Consider the following 6,000-nt stretch of genomic DNA (forward strand, 5'->3'; position numbering starts at 1 on the left):
CTCTCTCTCTGTGTATGTGTGTGTGTGTGTGTGTGTGTGTGTGTGTGTGTGTGTGTGTGAGAGAGAGTGAGTGTACGTGTATGTTTACTCTTGTCTTTTAGTGTTATGTGGCTCTCTCTCATTATATTTGTCTCAAGGGGGAAGTAGTACATGTGTCCATCTCTAGATCTCCTTTGAAAATATAATTGGACTGAATGTAATTCTCTAGTGGCGTTTAATTAAGTAAAAGTGATGAAGCAGAATATAGTGGAACTTAAGAACTTCTAAGTGTAAATGTCTACAACAGAGCGAGAGAAAGCTTATGCATCTGATTATGTTCATCTTTTTAATGTTTATTATATATTTTTAAATCATACCTGGAGGTGTAGCATTTATTTTGTTCATGATATGTGGGTACTGCAAAATTTTCCTTGTGTAATTCCCACCTGACACGCAGCGTGTGTCTTGTTGCTGTAAACATTTGAACTTTGTTGGTTCTTCAGATCTTTTCATTGATGTGTATTTTTTCTCTCTCTCTTTCTCCTTTAGACACACTTGTGTACACACTTTTGTTTGTTTCTGCTTATGTTAGTTTAGCCGTTCCACAATGGAAGCTCACTACCAGTCAGATTTTCCCATGCACTACCAATATACCTCTCAGAAATCTCATTTTAGAGGATTCTGTAAAGCTTTTATCTCCTTGATCTCCTCTGTGACAGATTTTGTCAATCTGGGCTTTTTACACCATTTCATTTGATTTGTCTTTTTTTTCCACATTGTTCATGTGTTAGCTAACATGAATATTACGATGTATAATTTGTATAGATGGCAATGAATCCAACTAATGTTCTACAATGCTGTAATTAAAAAAGTCAGTGTTCATATTTTTTTTTTTCTTCTTCTTTTCTGCTGCTCATGTTGGGTCTGACCAGTGTCACCAAATGTTAGTAAAGTGAATATTGAATGAAAAATGAATATTCTGTCATCATTTATTTACCCTCATGTCATTCCAAATATGAGGGTAAATAAGACTTCAGTTTATCAGCATAACACAAATGAAGATTTTTAAAATCATCTCACCATTATTGTCCATCCATTGAACATCTAAGAAACCAAAAATGTCAATGTATGTGATTAAAATTAAATGAAGTCTGTGAATCATGTAAAGTGATGGTATTTCTTCAGAGCATTTTTATTAAACCATTCGATTCATATGGATTCCTTTTACGTTGTCTTTTGAAGTTTTTGAAGCTTGACAGTGATTTTGGTTGCAAGGAATGGATGGACAAAAATAATGAGAGAAAATGAACAATACATTCTGAAGATGTGTTGACAGTGTAAGAAAAATATCCATATATATATATATATATATATATATATATATATATTTTTTTTTTTCCTCCCTTTATTAACCCCTCGGAGCCATGTGGAGTACATTTATGATGGATGGATGTGGATGGAGGCTCTTTCTTCAGCTTCATCTTCGTTGTTCTCACTCACTTTAAAGCTCAAGATATTTATTAATATATCTCCGATTGTGTTAATCAGAAAGAAGAACATCATATACACCTAGGATGGCTTGAGGGTGAGTAAAGCTTGGGGTAATTTTCATTTGAAAGTGAACTAATCCCAGGAAAGTGCTTTTTGTAGATGTTGAGAAGTCATTTTACTGTAGCACTCTCATGAATGCCTGTTCAGTCCGTTCATTTTTTCTCAGACATCAGACTAATTTCCTTTTTCTATCTCATTCACTTGCATTCACTTATCGATCTATTCAAACATTGATCAGAAACATTGATCCACCCACTGATCCTTCCAGCCATCCGTCAGCTGCTGACAGGCTTTTAATTGATGAGAAAGCGGGTCAAATTAAGCAATTAGGCCAAACAGGGAAAAGCAGACAGATAACTACACCCTGACCAGGTGAAGAGACACAGCCAGAGTAATGACTGTGATGGGAATAGGGAGATGCAGAGTGTTTACGCTTTTTTCATTTCGCAACGTGAATGAATTTTTCATTGCGATTCATAAAATATCCATCACTATGTTACCTGAGGAGAGAATAAAACAGAGGACAAAGAGAAAGAGAGCCCTTATGAATCAAGAGTTCATTGAAGACGCTGATGGTGGGAGGTGTAGGGGGGTGAACGACAAAACCAAACACCTGACAGACAGGGTGGGGGTTGGGGGTAATATCTGGGTGAAAATCAGAAGAGGTGTGGGGAAAGATGGGCCGCTTGGGGAGGGGTGGCGGAGGCAAAGATAGCGCCACTAACAATAACACCAACAACAGCGAGCGTGATTGGGTGATTCTCATTTTCACTCTGTCAGGAGACGATAGATGATGCCAACCATTGTCACAGCATCATTCTACACGTGAGAGGAAATCTTTTGTTCAGATCTCTTGTATAATTCAGTTTGTTCCCACTTAAGACATCAAAAACACAGGTTCCAAATAGAAGTAGAAACGTCTGATTTTAGAGTCTCATGCCCAGTGGGAATGTAATTAAAAACTTGGTCCCACTTTATATTAAGTGTCTTTAACCACAATATGTACTAACATTTAAATTCATAATTTTAGGCAGTGCACTTGTTATGACCACTGACAGGTGAAATGAATAACACTGATAATCTCTTCATCACGACACCTGTTAGTGGGTTGGATATATTAGGCAGTAAGTGAACACTTTGTCCTCAAAGTTGATGTGTTAGAAGCAAGTGTAAGGATTTGAGTGAGTTTGACAAGGGCCAAATTGTGATATCTACATGACTGGGTCAGAGCATCTCCAAAACTGCAGCTCTTGTGGGGTGTTCCCGGTCTGCAGTGGCCAGTATCTATCAAAAATGGTCCAAGGAAGGAACCAGGTGAACCAGCGAAAGGGTCATGGGTGGCCAAGGCTCACTGATGCACGTGGGGAGCAAATGCTGGCCCGTGTGGTCCGATCCAACAGACGAGCTACTGTAGCTCAAATTGCTCAAGAAGTTAATGCTGGTTCTGGTAAAAAGGTGTCAGAATACACAGTGCATCGCAGTTTGTTTTGAATGGGGCTGCATAGCCACAGACCAGTCAGGGTGCCCATGCTGACCCCTGTCAACCACTGAAAGTGCCAACAGTGGGCACATGAGCATCAGAATTGGACCACAGAGCAATGGAAGAAGGTGGCCTGGTCTGATGAATCACATTTTCTTTTACATCACGTGGATGGCCAGGTGCGTGTGCGTCGCTTACCTGGGGACCACATGGCACCAGGAAGCACTATGGGAAGAAGACAAGCCGGCCGAGTCAGTGTGATGATTTGGGCAATATTCTGCTGGGAGACCTTGGGTCCTGCCATCCATGTGGATGTTACTTTGACACATACCACCTACCTAAGCATTGCTGCAGACCATGTACAGCCTTTCATGGAAACGGTATTCCCTGGTGGCTGTGGCCTCTTTCAGCAAGATAATGCGCCCTGCTACAAAGCAAAAATGGTTCAGGAATGGTTTGAGGAGCACAACAACAAGTTTGAGGTGTTGACTTGGCCTCCAAATTCCCCAGAACTCAATCCAATCGAACATCTGTGGGACGTGCTGAACAAACAAGTCCGATCCATGATACCACAAGCACACCTTCTGGGGTCTAGTGGAGTCCATGCCTCGATGGGTCAGGGCTGTTTTGGCAGCAAAAGGGGGATCAACGCAATATTAGGAAGGTGGTCATAATGTTATGCCTTATCAGTGTACATGTTTTACATTGTACTTATATTTAATAATTACACTGTTGAGCCTTTCCTAAGCCTTTCCTCCGGGTAAGGTTAGGACAGGTTTGGTGGTATGGGGAGGTTTAAAGGTGGGTTAAGTTGGGTAACACTTTATTTTACAGTGTCATTGTTACACATGTTACATGTAGTTACTGTAGTAATACTATAAATTATGCATAATTACATGCAGTTAACCCTAAACCAAACCCTCATCCCAACCCTAACCCTATAGTAAGTACATTTAGTTAATTATTATTACTCAGTACTTGAATGTATAATTACACTGTAACACTGACACCTTAAAATAAAGTGTTACCCAACTTAACCCACCTTTAAACCTCCCCATACCACCAAACCTGTCCTAACCTTACCCATATCCACCTCAATACCAGCACAAGTGTTTTACAATACAACATCAGTAAGTATATCTGACAATTAAGTTTTTTAGATGTAATAGTAGTTAAAGACACTTAATGTTTGACATAAAAAACAAACAAACAAACAAACAAACAGATAATTTAATGAGGTGATTATAAAAATTGCCCTTACAAAAGGTAAAAAAAAAAAAAAAAAAAAAAATGCCCCAGGAAATCACTTCCATGGGTGCAAAAATTGCACCTTAAGGCAAAAGTGAGTTTCTGACCCTGGTGCTTACACACTACAGGAGTTTTAACTGGTGGGACGTAACCCAAAAATGGACTGCAGGTTTTTGTGATAGGGTCACAAATAATGAAATGCAACCAAATATGAGATCATGACTTGGACTAGCTTGGCAAAACTGACAAAATTCAAGGCAAGGATTTGCCTTGAATATCATACTACAGCAGTTAAGCAGCTCTCTCTCAGGCCGGAGTCTTTCAGATTTTTAAAGAGTGTGTCTGCAAGGGCAGTTGTGACCCCAGTAGCCTCATATTGGCCTGTGACCTGTGAACTGCTTTGCTAAATCCACCCCTACTCAGCCAGAACACTGTCCCATTTGCATGAATTTATGCATGCAATGGATGCCATCATCCGTCTGCAGATAGTCAATTAAATATCTAATTAACTCAGGCGAAGATTTAAATAATTCAGATGTATTGACTGGCCTCTGGGAGAGCAGATTCGCCACTAAATCATGTCAGTGCCGTGAGTCTTAGCTAGCCCTGCCGCCATCATAAAACAGACCCAAATGATTCCCTCTCTGCTTTAGACGTTCGGCAGAAAATGTGCAGTTGAAGGTTCAAACCAGCTACTTTCTGGTCTTGATTTAACTACTACAAAAGCTGTTAATGGCAAAGACAAAAGCTCTGAACAAAATAACAATACTTTATTATTTATTTTTATATTGTGAAATAATGCTCCACTTTTTAAGAATGTTTAACAAAAAATATCTTTAATTGGTAAATAAATTAAGGTGTTTGGGGAAATAGAGTTGTTGATGCTATTCAATGCCTGCTTAAAAGCAATGAGCCCTGTATGCTACTGCTTTTTTTAGGTACTGTACAGTTTAGAAAAATTGTTATCCAGGTGTAAATGCTCAATAGAAATTAACTGGTTGCACTTTATTTTACAGTATGTGCCACAGTGTACCTATCAAAAAAAGTATATAAGGTAACAACATGGTTTAAGGTTAAGTTTAGGAGTAGGTTCAGGGTTAGTACCTGGTTACTATGCAGTCATTGTTATTACAGTAAGTACATGCTGAACAGGACTGTAAAGTAAAGTGTGTCTATTGATTTACCATTTTATTTTAATGTTTTATTTTATCAGTAGTAGATCTAGAAGAGGACCAGAGCCAATGTGAAAGGAAAATAGAAAAAATGACAGCATGTGAGGAAAAGACAGGGCAGGTCACATTTACTTAAGAGGTTCTGCTTTATGCGGGACTTTTCAGAGAATCCAGCATGGTGGAAAATGTAGGGTCTTTTGGACAATTCCCAACACAGCACCTGCTATGAGTCACAGTCTTAAACACACACACACACACACACACACACACACACACACACACACACACACACACACACACACACAGACAGAGGCGTTAGGTCATTCTGTACCATGAAACACTTCTGAAGAGTTTCTCAGTGCCAGGAGTTCATTTCCTCACCCACAGTGAATGTGTGTGGGGGGGAAAGAACAAAATCATGTGTGGAATATCTGGATGTACAATATTTTTGCTTTGCTGAAACTCTTAATGGTTAAGAAAAAGTAATATGGTAAGAATGTTTTTAATGAAGCCTAGTACAGTATTTTTATAAAATGCCAGCAACTACAATATGATAAAAGACATTTATTA

This window comes from Ctenopharyngodon idella, chromosome 22 (genome assembly GCF_019924925.1).
Source record: "Ctenopharyngodon idella isolate HZGC_01 chromosome 22, HZGC01, whole genome shotgun sequence".
In the NCBI taxonomy this organism is placed as follows: Eukaryota; Metazoa; Chordata; class Actinopteri; order Cypriniformes; family Xenocyprididae; genus Ctenopharyngodon; species Ctenopharyngodon idella.